A 14,343-nucleotide genomic window follows, 5' to 3' on the forward strand; every position below is an offset into this window, starting at 1 on the left:
ACATAAAAACAATAAGCATGGATAGTATTTCGGGTGCGATCATACCAGCACTAATGCACCGGATCCCATCAGAACTCCGCAGTTAAGCGTGCTTGGGCGAGAGTAGTACTAGGATGGGTGACCCCCTGGGAAGTCCTCGTGTTGCACCCCTTTTTTCGTTGCCCGTTTGCGTTTTTTTAGGTTTTAGGTGCGTTTTTTTTTTTCTTTCTTGCTATGTCTATGCTCGGGCGGCATCCGGTTCATCGTTGATTGTTTCCGCGTTTCCCGAACGGAGCCGATCCCTCACGTGGGTCCCACGCCTCGCGTACGAAAGCAAACGACGTTCTGCGTCTTGTAAGACATAAAAACAATAAGCATGGATAGTATTTCGGGTGCGATCATACCAGCACTAATGCACCGGATCCCATCAGAACTCCGCAGTTAAGCGTGCTTGGGCGAGAGTAGTACTAGGATGGGTGACCCCCTGGGAAGTCCTCGTGTTGCACCCCCTTTTTCGTTGCCCGTTTGCGTTTTTTTAGGTTTTAGGTGCGTTTTTTTTTCTTTCTTGCTATGTCTATGCTCGGGCGGCATCCGGTTCATCGTTGATTGTTTCCGCGTTTCCCGAACGGAGCCGATCCCTCACGTGGGTCCCACGCCTCGCGTTCGAAAGCAAACGACGTTCTGCGTCTTGTAAGACATAAAAACAATAAGCATGGATAGTATTTCGGGTGCGATCATACCAGCACTAATGCACCGGATCCCATCAGAACTCCGTAGTTAAGCGTGCTTGGGCGAGAGTAGTACTAGGATGGGTGACCCCCTGGGAAGTCCTCGTGTTGCACCCCCTTTTTCGTTGCCCGTTTGCGTTTTTTTAGGTTTTAGGTGCGTTTTTTTTTTCTTTCTTGCTATGTCTATGCTCGGGCGGCATCCGGTTCATCGTTGATTGTTTCCGCGTTTCCCGAACGGAGCCGATCCCTCACGTGGGTCCCAGGCCTCGCGTACGAAAGCAAACGACGTTCTGCGTCTTGTAAGACATAAAAACAATAAGCATGGATAGTATTTCGGGTGCGATCATACCAGCACTAATGCACCGGATCCCATCAGAACTCCGCAGTTAAGCGTGCTTGGGCGAGAGTAGTACTAGGATGGGTGACCCCCTGGGAAGTCCTCGTGTTGCACCCCCTTTTTCGTTGCCCGTTTGCGTTTTTTTAGGTTTTAGGTGCGTTTTTTTTTTCTTTCTTGCTATGTCTATGCTCGGGCGGCATCCGGTTCATCGTTGATTGTTTCCGCGTTTCCCGAACGGAGCCGATCCCTCACGTGGGTCCCACGCCTCGCGTTCGAAAGCAAACGACGTTCTGCGTCTTGTAAGACATAAAAACAATAAGCATGGATAGTATTTCGGGTGCGATCATACCAGCACTAATGCACCGGATCCCATCAGAACTCCGTAGTTAAGCGTGCTTGGGCGAGAGTAGTACTAGGATGGGTGACCCCCTGGGAAGTCCTCGTGTTGCACCCCCTTTTTCGTTGCCCGTTTGCGTTTTTTTAGGTTTTAGGTGCGTTTTTTTTTTCTTTCTTGCTATGTCTATGCTCGGGCGGCATCCGGTTCATCGTTGATTGTTTCCGCGTTTCCCGAACGGAGCCGATCCCTCACGTGGGTCCCACGCCTCGCGTACGAAAGCAAACGACGTTCTGCGTCTTGTAAGACATAAAAACAATAAGCATGGATAGTATTTCGGGTGCGATCATACCAGCACTAATGCACCGGATCCCATCAGAACTCCGCAGTTAAGCGTGCTTGGGCGAGAGTAGTACTAGGATGGGTGACCCCCTGGGAAGTCCTCGTGTTGCACCCCCTTTTTCGTTGCCCGTTTGCGTTTTTTTAGGTTTTAGGTGCGTTTTTTTTTCTTTCTTGCTATGTCTATGCTCGGGCGGCATCCGGTTCATCGTTGATTGTTTCCGCGTTTCCCGAACGGAGCCGATCCCTCACGTGGGTCCCACGCCTCGCGTTCGAAAGCAAACGACGTTCTGCGTCTTGTAAGACATAAAAACAATAAGCATGGATAGTATTTCGGGTGCGATCATACCAGCACTAATGCACCGGATCCCATCAGAAATCCGCAGTTAAGCGTGCTTGGGCGAGAGTAGTACTAGGATGGGTGACCCCCTGGGAAGTCCTCGTGTTGCACCCCCTTTTTCGTTGCCCGTTTGCGTTTTTTTAGGTTTTAGGTGCGTTTTTTTTTTCTTTCTTGCTATGTCTATGCTCGGGCGGCATCCGGTTCATCGTTGATTGTTTCCGCGTTTCCCGAACGGAGCCGATCCCTCACGTGGTCCCACGCCTCGCGTTCGAAAGCAAACGACGTTCTGCGTCTTGTAAGACATAAAAACAATAAGCATGGATAGTATTTCGGGTGCGATCATACCAGCACTAATGCACCGGATCCCATCAGAACTCCGCAGTCAAGCGTGCTTGGGCGAGAGTAGTACTAGGATGGGTGACCCCCTGGGAAGTCCTCGTGTTGCACCCCCTTTTTCGTTGCCCGTTTGCGTTTTTTTAGGTTTTAGGTGCGTTTTTTTTCTTTCTTGCTATGTCTATGCTCGGGCGGCATCCGGTTCATCGTTGATTGTTTCCGCGTTTCCCGAACGGAGCCGATCCCTCACGTGGGTCCCACGCCTCGCGTTCGAAAGCAAACGACGTTCTGCGTCTTGTAAGACATAAAAACAATAAGCATGGATAGTATTTCGGGTGCGATCATACCAGCACTAATGCACCGGATCCCATCAGAACTCCGCAGTTAAGCGTGCTTGGGCGAGAGTAGTACTAGGATGGGTGACCCCCTGGGAAGTCCTCGTGTTGCACCCCCTTTTTCGTTGCCCGTTTGCGTTTTTTTAGGTTTTAGGTGCGTTTTTTTTTTCTTTCTTGCTATGTCTATGCTCGGGCGGCATCCGGTTCATCGTTGATTGTTTCCGCGTTTCCCGAACGGAGCCGATCCCTCACGTGGGTCCCACGCCTCGCGTACGAAAGCAAACGACGTTCTGCGTCTTGTAAGACATAAAAACAATAAGCATGGATAGTATTTCGGGTGCGATCATACCAGCACTAATGCACCGGATCCCATCAGAACTCCGCAGTTAAGCGTGCTTGGGCGAGAGTAGTACTAGGATGGGTGACCCCCTGGGAAGTCCTCGTGTTGCACCCCCTTTTTCGTTGCCCGTTTGCGTTTTTTTAGGTTTTAGGTGCGTTTTTTTTTTCTTTCTTGCTATGTCTATGCTCGGGCGGCATCCGGTTCATCGTTGATTGTTTCCGCGTTTCCCGAACGGAGCCGATCCCTCACGTGGGTCCCACGCCTCGCGTTCGAAAGCAAACGACGTTCTGCGTCTTGTAAGACATAAAAACAATAAGCATGGATAGTATTTCGGGTGCGATCATACCAGCACTAATGCACCGGATCCCATCAGAACTCCGCAGTTAAGCGTGCTTGGGCGAGAGTAGTACTAGGATGGGTGACCCCCTGGGAAGTCCTCGTGTTGCACCCCCTTTTTCGTTGCCCGTTTGCGTTTTTTTAGGTTTTAGGTGCGTTTTTTTTTCTTTCTTGCTATGTCTATGCTCGGGCGGCATCCGGTTCATCGTTGATTGTTTCCGCGTTTCCCGAACGGAGCCGATCCCTCACGTGGGTCCCACGCCTCGCGTACGAAAGCAAACGACGTTCTGCGTCTTGTAAGACATAAAAACAATAAGCATGGATAGTATTTCGGGTGCGATCATACCAGCACTAATGCACCGGATCCCATCAGAACTCCGCAGTTAAGCGTGCTTGGGCGAGAGTAGTACTAGGATGGGTGACCCCCTGGGAAGTCCTCGTGTTGCACCCCCTTTTTCGTTGCCCGTTTGCGTTTTTTTAGGTTTTAGGTGCGTTTTTTTTTTCTTTCTTGCTATGTCTATGCTCGGGCGGCATCCGGTTCATCGTTGATTGTTTCCGCGTTTCCCGAACGGAGCCGATCCCTCACGTGGGTCCCACGCCTCGCGTTCGAAAGCAAACGACGTTCTGCGTCTTGTAAGACATAAAAACAATAAGCATGGATAGTATTTCGGGTGCGATCATACCAGCACTAATGCACCGGATCCCATCAGAACTCCGCAGTTAAGCGTGCTTGGGCGAGAGTAGTACTAGGATGGGTGACCCCCTGGGAAGTCCTCGTGTTGCACCCCCTTTTTCGTTGCCCGTTTGCGTTTTTTTAGGTTTTAGGTGCGTTTTTTTTTTCTTTCTTGCTATGTCTATGCTCGGGCGGTATCCGGTTCATCGTTGATTGTTTCCGCGTTTCCCGAACGGAGCCGATCCCTCACGTGGGTCCCACGCCTCGCGTACGAAAGCAAACGACGTTCTGCGTCTTGTAAGACATAAAACAATAAGCATGGATAGTATTTCGGGTGCGATCATACCAGCACTAATGCACCGGATCCCATCAGAACTCCGCAGTTAAGCGTGCTTGGGCGAGAGTAGTACTAGGATGGGTGACCCCCTGGGAAGTCCTCGTGTTGCACCCCTTTTTTCGTTGCCCGTTTGCGTTTTTTTAGGTTTTAGGTGCGTTTTTTTTTTCTTTCTTGCTATGTCTATGCTCGGGCGGCATCCGGTTCATCGTTGATTGTTTCCGCGTTTCCCGAACGGAGCCGATCCCTCACGTGGGTCCCACGCCTCGCGTACGAAAGCAAACGACGTTCTGCGTCTTGTAAGACATAAAAACAATAAGCATGGATAGTATTTCGGGTGCGATCATACCAGCACTAATGCACCGGATCCCATCAGAACTCCGCAGTTAAGCGTGCTTGGGCGAGAGTAGTACTAGGATGGGTGACCCCCTGGGAAGTCCTCGTGTTGCACCCCCTTTTTCGTTGCCCGTTTGCGTTTTTTTAGGTTTTAGGTGCGTTTTTTTTTCTTTCTTGCTATGTCTATGCTCGGGCGGCATCCGGTTCATCGTTGATTGTTTCCGCGTTTCCCGAACGGAGCCGATCCCTCACGTGGGTCCCACGCCTCGCGTTCGAAAGCAAACGACGTTCTGCGTCTTGTAAGACATAAAAACAATAAGCATGGATAGTATTTCGGGTGCGATCATACCAGCACTAATGCACCGGATCCCATCAGAACTCCGTAGTTAAGCGTGCTTGGGCGAGAGTAGTACTAGGATGGGTGACCCCCTGGGAAGTCCTCGTGTTGCACCCCCTTTTTCGTTGCCCGTTTGCGTTTTTTTAGGTTTTAGGTGCGTTTTTTTTTTCTTTCTTGCTATGTCTATGCTCGGGCGGCATCCGGTTCATCGTTGATTGTTTCCGCGTTTCCCGAACGGAGCCGATCCCTCACGTGGGTCCCAGGCCTCGCGTACGAAAGCAAACGACGTTCTGCGTCTTGTAAGACATAAAAACAATAAGCATGGATAGTATTTCGGGTGCGATCATACCAGCACTAATGCACCGGATCCCATCAGAACTCCGCAGTTAAGCGTGCTTGGGCGAGAGTAGTACTAGGATGGGTGACCCCCTGGGAAGTCCTCGTGTTGCACCCCCTTTTTCGTTGCCCGTTTGCGTTTTTTTAGGTTTTAGGTGCGTTTTTTTTTTCTTTCTTGCTATGTCTATGCTCGGGCGGCATCCGGTTCATCGTTGATTGTTTCCGCGTTTCCCGAACGGAGCCGATCCCTCACGTGGGTCCCACGCCTCGCGTTCGAAAGCAAACGACGTTCTGCGTCTTGTAAGACATAAAAACAATAAGCATGGATAGTATTTCGGGTGCGATCATACCAGCACTAATGCACCGGATCCCATCAGAACTCCGTAGTTAAGCGTGCTTGGGCGAGAGTAGTACTAGGATGGGTGACCCCCTGGGAAGTCCTCGTGTTGCACCCCCTTTTTCGTTGCCCGTTTGCGTTTTTTTAGGTTTTAGGTGCGTTTTTTTTTTCTTTCTTGCTATGTCTATGCTCGGGCGGCATCCGGTTCATCGTTGATTGTTTCCGCGTTTCCCGAACGGAGCCGATCCCTCACGTGGGTCCCACGCCTCGCGTACGAAAGCAAACGACGTTCTGCGTCTTGTAAGACATAAAAACAATAAGCATGGATAGTATTTCGGGTGCGATCATACCAGCACTAATGCACCGGATCCCATCAGAACTCCGCAGTTAAGCGTGCTTGGGCGAGAGTAGTACTAGGATGGGTGACCCCCTGGGAAGTCCTCGTGTTGCACCCCCTTTTTCGTTGCCCGTTTGCGTTTTTTTAGGTTTTAGGTGCGTTTTTTTTTCTTTCTTGCTATGTCTATGCTCGGGCGGCATCCGGTTCATCGTTGATTGTTTCCGCGTTTCCCGAACGGAGCCGATCCCTCACGTGGGTCCCACGCCTCGCGTTCGAAAGCAAACGACGTTCTGCGTCTTGTAAGACATAAAAACAATAAGCATGGATAGTATTTCGGGTGCGATCATACCAGCACTAATGCACCGGATCCCATCAGAAATCCGCAGTTAAGCGTGCTTGGGCGAGAGTAGTACTAGGATGGGTGACCCCCTGGGAAGTCCTCGTGTTGCACCCCCTTTTTCGTTGCCCGTTTGCGTTTTTTTAGGTTTTAGGTGCGTTTTTTTTTTCTTTCTTGCTATGTCTATGCTCGGGCGGCATCCGGTTCATCGTTGATTGTTTCCGCGTTTCCCGAACGGAGCCGATCCCTCACGTGGTCCCACGCCTCGCGTTCGAAAGCAAACGACGTTCTGCGTCTTGTAAGACATAAAAACAATAAGCATGGATAGTATTTCGGGTGCGATCATACCAGCACTAATGCACCGGATCCCATCAGAACTCCGCAGTCAAGCGTGCTTGGGCGAGAGTAGTACTAGGATGGGTGACCCCCTGGGAAGTCCTCGTGTTGCACCCCCTTTTTCGTTGCCCGTTTGCGTTTTTTTAGGTTTTAGGTGCGTTTTTTTTCTTTCTTGCTATGTCTATACTCGGGCGGCATCCGGTTCATCGTTGATTGTTTCCGCGTTTCCCGAACGGAGCCGATCCCTCACGTGGGTCCCACGCCTCGCGTTCGAAAGCAAACGACGTTCTGCGTCTTGTAAGACATAAAAACAATAAGCATGGATAGTATTTCGGGTGCGATCATACCAGCACTAATGCACCGGATCCCATCAGAACTCCGCAGTTAAGCGTGCTTGGGCGAGAGTAGTACTAGGATGGGTGACCCCCTGGGAAGTCCTCGTGTTGCACCCCCTTTTTCGTTGCCCGTTTGCGTTTTTTTAGGTTTTAGGTGCGTTTTTTTTTTCTTTCTTGCTATGTCTATGCTCGGGCGGCATCCGGTTCATCGTTGATTGTTTCCGCGTTTCCCGAACGGAGCCGATCCCTCACGTGGGTCCCACGCCTCGCGTACGAAAGCAAACGACGTTCTGCGTCTTGTAAGACATAAAAACAATAAGCATGGATAGTATTTCGGGTGCGTTCATACCAGCACTAATGCACCGGATCCCATCAGAACTCCGCAATTAAGCGTGCTTGGGCGAGAGTAGTACTAGGATGGGTGACCCCCTGGGAAGTCCTCGTGTTGCACCCCCTTTTTCGTTGCCCGTTTGCGTTTTTTTAGGTTTTAGGTGCGTTTTTTTTTTCTTTCTTGCTATGTCTATGCTCGGGCGGCATCCGGTTCATCGTTGATTGTTTCCGCGTTTCCCGAACGGAGCCGATCCCTCACGTGGGTCCCACGCCTCGCGTTCGAAAGCAAACGACGTTCTGCGTCTTGTAAGACATAAAAACAATAAGCATGGATAGTATTTCGGGTGCGATCATACCAGCACTAATGCACCGGATCCCATCAGAACTCCGTAGTTAAGCGTGCTTGGGCGAGAGTAGTACTAGGATGGGTGACCCCCTGGGAAGTCCTCGTGTTGCACCCCCTTTTTCGTTGCCCGTTTGCGTTTTTTTAGGTTTTAGGTGCGTTTTTTTTTTCTTTCTTGCTATGTCTATGCTCGGGCGGCATCCGGTTCATCGTTGATTGTTTCCGCGTTTCCCGAACGGAGCCGATCCCTCACGTGGGTCCCACGCCTCGCGTACGAAAGCAAACGACGTTCTGCGTCTTGTAAGACATAAAAACAATAAGCATGGATAGTATTTCGGGTGCGATCATACCAGCACTAATGCACCGGATCCCATCAGAACTCCGCAGTTAAGCGTGCTTGGGCGAGAGTAGTACTAGGATGGGTGACCCCCTGGGAAGTCCTCGTGTTGCACCCCCTTTTTCGTTGCCCGTTTGCGTTTTTTTAGGTTTTAGGTGCGTTTTTTTTTCTTTCTTGCTATGTCTATGCTCGGGCGGCATCCGGTTCATCGTTGATTGTTTCCGCGTTTCCCGAACGGAGCCGATCCCTCACGTGGGTCCCACGCCTCGCGTTCGAAAGCAAACGACGTTCTGCGTCTTGTAAGACATAAAAACAATAAGCATGGATAGTATTTCGGGTGCGATCATACCAGCACTAATGCACCGGATCCCATCAGAAATCCGCAGTTAAGCGTGCTTGGGCGAGAGTAGTACTAGGATGGGTGACCCCCTGGGAAGTCCTCGTGTTGCACCCCCTTTTTCGTTGCCCGTTTGCGTTTTTTTAGGTTTTAGGTGCGTTTTTTTTTTCTTTCTTGCTATGTCTATGCTCGGGCGGCATCCGGTTCATCGTTGATTGTTTCCGCGTTTCCCGAACGGAGCCGATCCCTCACGTGGTCCCACGCCTCGCGTTCGAAAGCAAACGACGTTCTGCGTCTTGTAAGACATAAAAACAATAAGCATGGATAGTATTTCGGGTGCGATCATACCAGCACTAATGCACCGGATCCCATCAGAACTCCGCAGTCAAGCGTGCTTGGGCGAGAGTAGTACTAGGATGGGTGACCCCCTGGGAAGTCCTCGTGTTGCACCCCCTTTTTCGTTGCCCGTTTGCGTTTTTTTAGGTTTTAGGTGCGTTTTTTTTCTTTCTTGCTATGTCTATACTCGGGCGGCATCCGGTTCATCGTTGATTGTTTCCGCGTTTCCCGAACGGAGCCGATCCCTCACGTGGGTCCCACGCCTCGCGTTCGAAAGCAAACGACGTTCTGCGTCTTGTAAGACATAAAAACAATAAGCATGGATAGTATTTCGGGTGCGATCATACCAGCACTAATGCACCGGATCCCATCAGAACTCCGCAGTTAAGCGTGCTTGGGCGAGAGTAGTACTAGGATGGGTGACCCCCTGGGAAGTCCTCGTGTTGCACCCCCTTTTTCGTTGCCCGTTTGCGTTTTTTTAGGTTTTAGGTGCGTTTTTTTTTTCTTTCTTGCTATGTCTATGCTCGGGCGGCATCCGGTTCATCGTTGATTGTTTCCGCGTTTCCCGAACGGAGCCGATCCCTCACGTGGGTCCCACGCCTCGCGTACGAAAGCAAACGACGTTCTGCGTCTTGTAAGACATAAAAACAATAAGCATGGATAGTATTTCGGGTGCGTTCATACCAGCACTAATGCACCGGATCCCATCAGAACTCCGCAATTAAGCGTGCTTGGGCGAGAGTAGTACTAGGATGGGTGACCCCCTGGGAAGTCCTCGTGTTGCACCCCCTTTTTCGTTGCCCGTTTGCGTTTTTTTAGGTTTTAGGTGCGTTTTTTTTTTCTTTCTTGCTATGTCTATGCTCGGGCGGCATCCGGTTCATCGTTGATTGTTTCCGCGTTTCCCGAACGGAGCCGATCCCTCACGTGGGTCCCACGCCTCGCGTTCGAAAGCAAACGACGTTCTGCGTCTTGTAAGACATAAAAACAATAAGCATGGATAGTATTTCGGGTGCGATCATACCAGCACTAATGCACCGGATCCCATCAGAACTCCGCAGTTAAGCGTGCTTGGGCGAGAGTAGTACTAGGATGGGTGACCCCCTGGGAAGTCCTCGTGTTGCACCCCCTTTTTCGTTGCCCGTTTGCGTTTTTTTAGGTTTTAGGTGCGTTTTTTTTTTCTTTCTTGCTATGTCTATGCTCGGGCGGCATCCGGTTCATCGTTGATTGTTTCCGCGTTTCTCGAACGGAGCCGATCCCTCACGTGGTCCCACGCCTCGCGTTCGAAAGCAAACGACGTTCTGCGTCTTGTAAGACATAAAAACAATAAGCATGGATAGTATTTCGGGTGCGATCATACCAGCACTAATGCACCGGATCCCATCAGAACTCCGCAGTTAAGCGTGCTTGGGCGAGAGTAGTACTAGGATGGGTGACCCCCTGGGAAGTCCTCGTGTTGCACCCCCTTTTTCGTTGCCCGTTTGCGTTTTTTTAGGTTTTAGGTGCGTTTTTTTTCTTTCTTGCTATGTCTATGCTCGGGCGGCATCCGGTTCATCGTTGATTGTTTCCGCGTTTCCCGAACGGAGCCGATCCCTCACGTGGGTCCCACGCCTCGCGTTCGAAAGCAAACGACGTTCTGCGTCTTGTAAGACATAAAAACAATAAGCATGGATAGTATTTCGGGTGCGATCATACCAGCACTAATGCACCGGATCCCATCAGAACTCCGCAGTTAAGCGTGCTTGGGCGAGAGTAGTACTAGGATGGGTGACCCCCTGGGAAGTCCTCGTGTTGCACCCCCTTTTTCGTTGCCCGTTTGCGTTTTTTTAGGTTTTAGGTGCGTTTTTTTTTCTTTCTTGCTATGTCTATGCTCGGGCGGCATCCGGTTCATCGTTGATTGTTTCCGCGTTTCCCGAACGGAGCCGATCCCTCACGTGGGTCCCACGCCTCGCGTACGAAAGCAAACGACGTTCTGCGTCTTGTAAGACATAAAAACAATAAGCATGGATAGTATTTCGGGTGCGATCATACCAGCACTAATGCACCGGATCCCATCAGAACTCCGCAATTAAGCGTGCTTGGGCGAGAGTAGTACTAGGATGGGTGACCCCCTGGGAAGTCCTCGTGTTGCACCCCCTTTTTCGTTGCCCGTTTGCGTTTTTTTAGGTTTTAGGTGCGTTTTTTTTTTCTTTCTTGCTATGTCTATGCTCGGGCGGCATCCGGTTCATCGTTGATTGTTTCCGCGTTTCCCGAACGGAGCCGATCCCTCACGTGGGTCCCACGCCTCGCGTTCGAAAGCAAACGACGTTCTGCGTCTTGTAAGACATAAAAACAATAAGCATGGATAGTATTTCGGGTGCGATCATACCAGCACTAATGCACCGGATCCCATCAGAACTCCGCAGTTAAGCGTGCTTGGGCGAGAGTAGTACTAGGATGGGTGACCCCCTGGGAAGTCCTCGTGTTGCACCCCCTTTTTCGTTGCCCGTTTGCGTTTTTTTAGGTTTTAGGCGCGTATTTTTTTCTTTCTTGCTATGTCTATGCTCGGGCGGCATCCGGTTCATCGTTGATTGTTTCCGCGTTTCCCGAACGGAGCCGATCCCTCACGTGGGTCCCACGCCTCGCGTTCGAAAGCAAACGACGTTCTGCGTCTTGTAAGACATAAAAACAATAAGCATGGATAGTATTTCGGGTGCGATCATACCAGCACTAATGCACCGGATCCCATCAGAACTCCGCAGTTAAGCGTGCTTGGGCGAGAGTAGTACTAGGATGGGTGACCCCCTGGGAAGTCCTCGTGTTGCACCCCCTTTTTCGTTGCCCGTTTGCGTTTTTTTAGGTTTTAGGTGCGTTTTTTTTTTCTTTCTTGCTATGTCTATGCTCGGGCGGCATCCGGTTCATCGTTGATTGTTTCCGCGTTTCCCGAACGGAGCCGATCCCTCACGTGGGTCCCACGCCTCGCGTACGAAAGCAAACGACGTTCTGCGTCTTGTAAGACATAAAAACAATAAGCATGGATAGTATTTCGGGTGCGATCATACCAGCACTAATGCACCGGATCCCATCAGAACTCTGCAGTTAAGCGTGCTTGGGCGAGAGTAGTACTAGGATGGGTGACCCCCTGGGAAGTCCTCGTGTTGCACCCCCTTTTTCGTTGCCCGTTTGCGTTTTTTTAGGTTTTAGGTGCGTTTTTTTTTTCTTTCTTGCTATGTCTATGCTCGGGCGGCATCCGGTTCATCGTTGATTGTTTCCGCGTTTCTCGAACGGAGCCGATCCCTCACGTGGTCCCACGCCTCGCGTTCGAAAGCAAACGACGTTCTGCGTCTTGTAAGACATAAAAACAATAAGCATGGATAGTATTTCGGGTGCGATCATACCAGCACTAATGCACCGGATCCCATCAGAACTCCGCAGTTAAGCGTGCTTGGGCGAGAGTAGTACTAGGATGGGTGACCCCCTGGGAAGTCCTCGTGTTGCACCCCCTTTTTCGTTGCCCGTTTGCGTTTTTTTAGGTTTTAGGTGCGTTTTTTTTCTTTCTTGCTATGTCTATGCTCGGGCGGCATCCGGTTCATCGTTGATTGTTTCCGCGTTTCCCGAACGGAGCCGATCCCTCACGTGGGTCCCACGCCTCGCGTTCGAAAGCAAACGACGTTCTGCGTCTTGTAAGACATAAAAACAATAAGCATGGATAGTATTTCGGGTGCGATCATACCAGCACTAATGCACCGGATCCCATCAGAACTCCGCAGTTAAGCGTGCTTGGGCGAGAGTAGTACTAGGATGGGTGACCCCCTGGGAAGTCCTCGTGTTGCACCCCCTTTTTCGTTGCCCGTTTGCGTTTTTTTAGGTTTTAGGTGCGTTTTTTTTTCTTTCTTGCTATGTCTATGCTCGGGCGGCATCCGGTTCATCGTTGATTGTTTCCGCGTTTCCCGAACGGAGCCGATCCCTCACGTGGGTCCCACGCCTCGCGTACGAAAGCAAACGACGTTCTGCGTCTTGTAAGACATAAAAACAATAAGCATGGATAGTATTTCGGGTGCGATCATACCAGCACTAATGCACCGGATCCCATCAGAACTCCGCAATTAAGCGTGCTTGGGCGAGAGTAGTACTAGGATGGGTGACCCCCTGGGAAGTCCTCGTATTGCACCCCCTTTTTCGTTGCCCGTTTGCGTTTTTTTAGGTTTTAGGTGCGTTTTTTTTTTCTTTCTTGCTATGTCTATGCTCGGGCGGCATCCGGTTCATCGTTGATTGTTTCCGCGTTTCCCGAACGGAGCCGATCCCTCACGTGGGTCCCACGCCTCGCGTTCGAAAGCAAACGACGTTCTGCGTCTTGTAAGACATAAAAACAATAAGCATGGATAGTATTTCGGGTGCGATCATACCAGCACTAATGCACCGGATCCCATCAGAACTCCGCAGTTAAGCGTGCTTGGGCGAGAGTAGTACTAGGATGGGTGACCCCCTGGGAAGTCCTCGTGTTGCACCCCCTTTTTCGTTGCCCGTTTGCGTTTTTTTAGGTTTTAGGTGCGTTTTTTTTTTCTTTCTTGCTATGTCTATGCTCGGGCGGCATCCGGTTCATCGTTGATTGTTTCCGCGTTTCCCGAACGGAGCCGATCCCTCACGTGGGTCCCACGCCTCGCGTACGAAAGCAAACGACGTTCTGCGTCTTGTAAGACATAAAAACAATAAGCATGGATAGTATTTCGGGTGCGATCATACCAGCACTAATGCACCGGATCCCATCAGAACTCCGCAGTTAAGCGTGCTTGGGCGAGAGTAGTACTAGGATGGGTGACCCCCTGGGAAGTCCTCGTGTTGCACCCCCTTTTTCGTTGCCCGTTTGCGTTTTTTTAGGTTTTAGGTGCGTTTTTTTTTTCTTTCTTGCTATGTCTATGCTCGGGCGGCATCCGGTTCATCGTTGATTGTTTCCGCGTTTCCCGAACGGAGCCGATCCCTCACGTGGGTCCCACGCCTCGCGTACGAAAGCAAACGACGTTCTGCGTCTTGTAAGACATAAAAACAATAAGCATGGATAGTATTTCGGGTGCGATCATACCAGCACTAATGCACCGGATCCCATCAGAACTCCGCAGTTAAGCGTGCTTGGGCGAGAGTAGTACTAGGATGGGTGACCCCCTGGGAAGTCCTCGTGTTGCACCCCCTTTTTCGTTGCCCGTTTGCGTTTTTTTAGGTTTTAGGTGCGTTTTTTTTTTTCTTTCTTGCTATGTCTATGCTCGGGCGGCATCCGGTTCATCGTTGATTGTTTCCGCGTTTCCCGAACGGAGCCGATCCCTCACGTGGGTCCCACGCCTCGCGTACGAAAGCAAACGACGTTCTGCGTCTTGTAAGACATAAAAACAATAAGCATGGATAGTATTTCGGGTGCGATCATACCAGCACTAATGCACCGGATCCCATCAGAACTCCGCAGTTAAGCGTGCTTGGGCGAGAGTAGTACTAGGATGGGTGACCCCCTGGGAAGTCCTCGTGTTGCACCCCCTTTTTCGTTGCCCGTTTGCGTTTTTTTAGGTTTTAGGTGCGTTTTTTTTTTCTTTCTTGCT

General features: G+C 50.6%; 43 non-coding genes across 43 annotated transcripts; all 43 read left to right on the forward strand.

Moving 5' to 3' along the window:
- Nucleotides 1–31: 31 nt before the first annotated feature.
- On the forward strand, nucleotides 32–150 carry LOC145082326 (5S ribosomal RNA). The gene has a single exon (XR_013696849.1). It is a non-coding gene; the product is annotated as a 5S ribosomal RNA (ribosomal RNA).
- A 219-nt stretch (nucleotides 151–369) lies between these two features.
- On the forward strand, nucleotides 370–488 carry LOC145082327 (5S ribosomal RNA). The gene has a single exon (XR_013696850.1). It is a non-coding gene; the product is annotated as a 5S ribosomal RNA (ribosomal RNA).
- A 217-nt stretch (nucleotides 489–705) lies between these two features.
- LOC145082811 (5S ribosomal RNA) lies at nucleotides 706–824 on the forward strand. Its single transcript, XR_013697314.1, has one exon. It is a non-coding gene; the product is annotated as a 5S ribosomal RNA (ribosomal RNA).
- Nucleotides 825–1,042: 218 nt separating this feature from the next.
- Nucleotides 1,043–1,161, forward strand: LOC145082329 (5S ribosomal RNA). Its single transcript, XR_013696852.1, has one exon. It is a non-coding gene; the product is annotated as a 5S ribosomal RNA (ribosomal RNA).
- Nucleotides 1,162–1,379: 218 nt separating this feature from the next.
- LOC145082812 (5S ribosomal RNA) lies at nucleotides 1,380–1,498 on the forward strand. The gene has a single exon (XR_013697315.1). It is a non-coding gene; the product is annotated as a 5S ribosomal RNA (ribosomal RNA).
- A 218-nt stretch (nucleotides 1,499–1,716) lies between these two features.
- On the forward strand, nucleotides 1,717–1,835 carry LOC145082330 (5S ribosomal RNA). Its single transcript, XR_013696853.1, has one exon. It is a non-coding gene; the product is annotated as a 5S ribosomal RNA (ribosomal RNA).
- Nucleotides 1,836–2,052: 217 nt separating this feature from the next.
- Nucleotides 2,053–2,171, forward strand: LOC145084553 (5S ribosomal RNA). Its single transcript, XR_013698995.1, has one exon. It is a non-coding gene; the product is annotated as a 5S ribosomal RNA (ribosomal RNA).
- A 217-nt stretch (nucleotides 2,172–2,388) lies between these two features.
- Nucleotides 2,389–2,507, forward strand: LOC145083353 (5S ribosomal RNA). The gene has a single exon (XR_013697827.1). It is a non-coding gene; the product is annotated as a 5S ribosomal RNA (ribosomal RNA).
- A 216-nt stretch (nucleotides 2,508–2,723) lies between these two features.
- On the forward strand, nucleotides 2,724–2,842 carry LOC145082331 (5S ribosomal RNA). Its single transcript, XR_013696854.1, has one exon. It is a non-coding gene; the product is annotated as a 5S ribosomal RNA (ribosomal RNA).
- Nucleotides 2,843–3,060: 218 nt separating this feature from the next.
- LOC145082332 (5S ribosomal RNA) lies at nucleotides 3,061–3,179 on the forward strand. Its single transcript, XR_013696855.1, has one exon. It is a non-coding gene; the product is annotated as a 5S ribosomal RNA (ribosomal RNA).
- Nucleotides 3,180–3,397: 218 nt separating this feature from the next.
- On the forward strand, nucleotides 3,398–3,516 carry LOC145082333 (5S ribosomal RNA). The gene has a single exon (XR_013696856.1). It is a non-coding gene; the product is annotated as a 5S ribosomal RNA (ribosomal RNA).
- Nucleotides 3,517–3,733: 217 nt separating this feature from the next.
- Nucleotides 3,734–3,852, forward strand: LOC145082336 (5S ribosomal RNA). The gene has a single exon (XR_013696858.1). It is a non-coding gene; the product is annotated as a 5S ribosomal RNA (ribosomal RNA).
- Nucleotides 3,853–4,070: 218 nt separating this feature from the next.
- LOC145082337 (5S ribosomal RNA) lies at nucleotides 4,071–4,189 on the forward strand. The gene has a single exon (XR_013696859.1). It is a non-coding gene; the product is annotated as a 5S ribosomal RNA (ribosomal RNA).
- Nucleotides 4,190–4,406: 217 nt separating this feature from the next.
- On the forward strand, nucleotides 4,407–4,525 carry LOC145082338 (5S ribosomal RNA). Its single transcript, XR_013696860.1, has one exon. It is a non-coding gene; the product is annotated as a 5S ribosomal RNA (ribosomal RNA).
- Nucleotides 4,526–4,743: 218 nt separating this feature from the next.
- LOC145082339 (5S ribosomal RNA) lies at nucleotides 4,744–4,862 on the forward strand. Its single transcript, XR_013696861.1, has one exon. It is a non-coding gene; the product is annotated as a 5S ribosomal RNA (ribosomal RNA).
- A 217-nt stretch (nucleotides 4,863–5,079) lies between these two features.
- On the forward strand, nucleotides 5,080–5,198 carry LOC145082814 (5S ribosomal RNA). The gene has a single exon (XR_013697318.1). It is a non-coding gene; the product is annotated as a 5S ribosomal RNA (ribosomal RNA).
- A 218-nt stretch (nucleotides 5,199–5,416) lies between these two features.
- On the forward strand, nucleotides 5,417–5,535 carry LOC145082340 (5S ribosomal RNA). Its single transcript, XR_013696862.1, has one exon. It is a non-coding gene; the product is annotated as a 5S ribosomal RNA (ribosomal RNA).
- A 218-nt stretch (nucleotides 5,536–5,753) lies between these two features.
- LOC145082815 (5S ribosomal RNA) lies at nucleotides 5,754–5,872 on the forward strand. Its single transcript, XR_013697319.1, has one exon. It is a non-coding gene; the product is annotated as a 5S ribosomal RNA (ribosomal RNA).
- Nucleotides 5,873–6,090: 218 nt separating this feature from the next.
- Nucleotides 6,091–6,209, forward strand: LOC145082342 (5S ribosomal RNA). The gene has a single exon (XR_013696864.1). It is a non-coding gene; the product is annotated as a 5S ribosomal RNA (ribosomal RNA).
- A 217-nt stretch (nucleotides 6,210–6,426) lies between these two features.
- Nucleotides 6,427–6,545, forward strand: LOC145084555 (5S ribosomal RNA). Its single transcript, XR_013698996.1, has one exon. It is a non-coding gene; the product is annotated as a 5S ribosomal RNA (ribosomal RNA).
- Nucleotides 6,546–6,762: 217 nt separating this feature from the next.
- On the forward strand, nucleotides 6,763–6,881 carry LOC145083354 (5S ribosomal RNA). Its single transcript, XR_013697828.1, has one exon. It is a non-coding gene; the product is annotated as a 5S ribosomal RNA (ribosomal RNA).
- Nucleotides 6,882–7,097: 216 nt separating this feature from the next.
- On the forward strand, nucleotides 7,098–7,216 carry LOC145082343 (5S ribosomal RNA). Its single transcript, XR_013696865.1, has one exon. It is a non-coding gene; the product is annotated as a 5S ribosomal RNA (ribosomal RNA).
- A 218-nt stretch (nucleotides 7,217–7,434) lies between these two features.
- LOC145085032 (5S ribosomal RNA) lies at nucleotides 7,435–7,553 on the forward strand. Its single transcript, XR_013699449.1, has one exon. It is a non-coding gene; the product is annotated as a 5S ribosomal RNA (ribosomal RNA).
- A 218-nt stretch (nucleotides 7,554–7,771) lies between these two features.
- LOC145082816 (5S ribosomal RNA) lies at nucleotides 7,772–7,890 on the forward strand. The gene has a single exon (XR_013697320.1). It is a non-coding gene; the product is annotated as a 5S ribosomal RNA (ribosomal RNA).
- A 218-nt stretch (nucleotides 7,891–8,108) lies between these two features.
- Nucleotides 8,109–8,227, forward strand: LOC145082344 (5S ribosomal RNA). The gene has a single exon (XR_013696866.1). It is a non-coding gene; the product is annotated as a 5S ribosomal RNA (ribosomal RNA).
- A 217-nt stretch (nucleotides 8,228–8,444) lies between these two features.
- On the forward strand, nucleotides 8,445–8,563 carry LOC145084556 (5S ribosomal RNA). The gene has a single exon (XR_013698997.1). It is a non-coding gene; the product is annotated as a 5S ribosomal RNA (ribosomal RNA).
- A 217-nt stretch (nucleotides 8,564–8,780) lies between these two features.
- On the forward strand, nucleotides 8,781–8,899 carry LOC145083355 (5S ribosomal RNA). Its single transcript, XR_013697829.1, has one exon. It is a non-coding gene; the product is annotated as a 5S ribosomal RNA (ribosomal RNA).
- A 216-nt stretch (nucleotides 8,900–9,115) lies between these two features.
- On the forward strand, nucleotides 9,116–9,234 carry LOC145082345 (5S ribosomal RNA). Its single transcript, XR_013696867.1, has one exon. It is a non-coding gene; the product is annotated as a 5S ribosomal RNA (ribosomal RNA).
- Nucleotides 9,235–9,452: 218 nt separating this feature from the next.
- Nucleotides 9,453–9,571, forward strand: LOC145085033 (5S ribosomal RNA). Its single transcript, XR_013699450.1, has one exon. It is a non-coding gene; the product is annotated as a 5S ribosomal RNA (ribosomal RNA).
- A 218-nt stretch (nucleotides 9,572–9,789) lies between these two features.
- LOC145082346 (5S ribosomal RNA) lies at nucleotides 9,790–9,908 on the forward strand. Its single transcript, XR_013696868.1, has one exon. It is a non-coding gene; the product is annotated as a 5S ribosomal RNA (ribosomal RNA).
- Nucleotides 9,909–10,125: 217 nt separating this feature from the next.
- LOC145082347 (5S ribosomal RNA) lies at nucleotides 10,126–10,244 on the forward strand. Its single transcript, XR_013696869.1, has one exon. It is a non-coding gene; the product is annotated as a 5S ribosomal RNA (ribosomal RNA).
- A 216-nt stretch (nucleotides 10,245–10,460) lies between these two features.
- Nucleotides 10,461–10,579, forward strand: LOC145082348 (5S ribosomal RNA). Its single transcript, XR_013696870.1, has one exon. It is a non-coding gene; the product is annotated as a 5S ribosomal RNA (ribosomal RNA).
- A 217-nt stretch (nucleotides 10,580–10,796) lies between these two features.
- On the forward strand, nucleotides 10,797–10,915 carry LOC145084585 (5S ribosomal RNA). Its single transcript, XR_013699026.1, has one exon. It is a non-coding gene; the product is annotated as a 5S ribosomal RNA (ribosomal RNA).
- Nucleotides 10,916–11,133: 218 nt separating this feature from the next.
- LOC145082349 (5S ribosomal RNA) lies at nucleotides 11,134–11,252 on the forward strand. Its single transcript, XR_013696871.1, has one exon. It is a non-coding gene; the product is annotated as a 5S ribosomal RNA (ribosomal RNA).
- A 217-nt stretch (nucleotides 11,253–11,469) lies between these two features.
- On the forward strand, nucleotides 11,470–11,588 carry LOC145082350 (5S ribosomal RNA). The gene has a single exon (XR_013696872.1). It is a non-coding gene; the product is annotated as a 5S ribosomal RNA (ribosomal RNA).
- A 218-nt stretch (nucleotides 11,589–11,806) lies between these two features.
- Nucleotides 11,807–11,925, forward strand: LOC145083640 (5S ribosomal RNA). The gene has a single exon (XR_013698108.1). It is a non-coding gene; the product is annotated as a 5S ribosomal RNA (ribosomal RNA).
- A 217-nt stretch (nucleotides 11,926–12,142) lies between these two features.
- Nucleotides 12,143–12,261, forward strand: LOC145082353 (5S ribosomal RNA). The gene has a single exon (XR_013696873.1). It is a non-coding gene; the product is annotated as a 5S ribosomal RNA (ribosomal RNA).
- A 216-nt stretch (nucleotides 12,262–12,477) lies between these two features.
- LOC145082355 (5S ribosomal RNA) lies at nucleotides 12,478–12,596 on the forward strand. Its single transcript, XR_013696875.1, has one exon. It is a non-coding gene; the product is annotated as a 5S ribosomal RNA (ribosomal RNA).
- Nucleotides 12,597–12,813: 217 nt separating this feature from the next.
- LOC145084514 (5S ribosomal RNA) lies at nucleotides 12,814–12,932 on the forward strand. Its single transcript, XR_013698957.1, has one exon. It is a non-coding gene; the product is annotated as a 5S ribosomal RNA (ribosomal RNA).
- Nucleotides 12,933–13,150: 218 nt separating this feature from the next.
- LOC145082356 (5S ribosomal RNA) lies at nucleotides 13,151–13,269 on the forward strand. The gene has a single exon (XR_013696876.1). It is a non-coding gene; the product is annotated as a 5S ribosomal RNA (ribosomal RNA).
- Nucleotides 13,270–13,487: 218 nt separating this feature from the next.
- Nucleotides 13,488–13,606, forward strand: LOC145082357 (5S ribosomal RNA). Its single transcript, XR_013696877.1, has one exon. It is a non-coding gene; the product is annotated as a 5S ribosomal RNA (ribosomal RNA).
- A 218-nt stretch (nucleotides 13,607–13,824) lies between these two features.
- Nucleotides 13,825–13,943, forward strand: LOC145082358 (5S ribosomal RNA). Its single transcript, XR_013696879.1, has one exon. It is a non-coding gene; the product is annotated as a 5S ribosomal RNA (ribosomal RNA).
- A 219-nt stretch (nucleotides 13,944–14,162) lies between these two features.
- On the forward strand, nucleotides 14,163–14,281 carry LOC145082359 (5S ribosomal RNA). The gene has a single exon (XR_013696880.1). It is a non-coding gene; the product is annotated as a 5S ribosomal RNA (ribosomal RNA).
- Nucleotides 14,282–14,343: the final 62 nt, after the last annotated feature.

Source organism: Lactuca serriola, chromosome 1 (genome assembly GCF_051521515.1).
Source record: "Lactuca serriola cultivar US96UC23 chromosome 1, Lser_US96UC23_V15, whole genome shotgun sequence".
Lineage (NCBI taxonomy): Eukaryota > Viridiplantae > Streptophyta > Magnoliopsida > Asterales > Asteraceae > Lactuca > Lactuca serriola.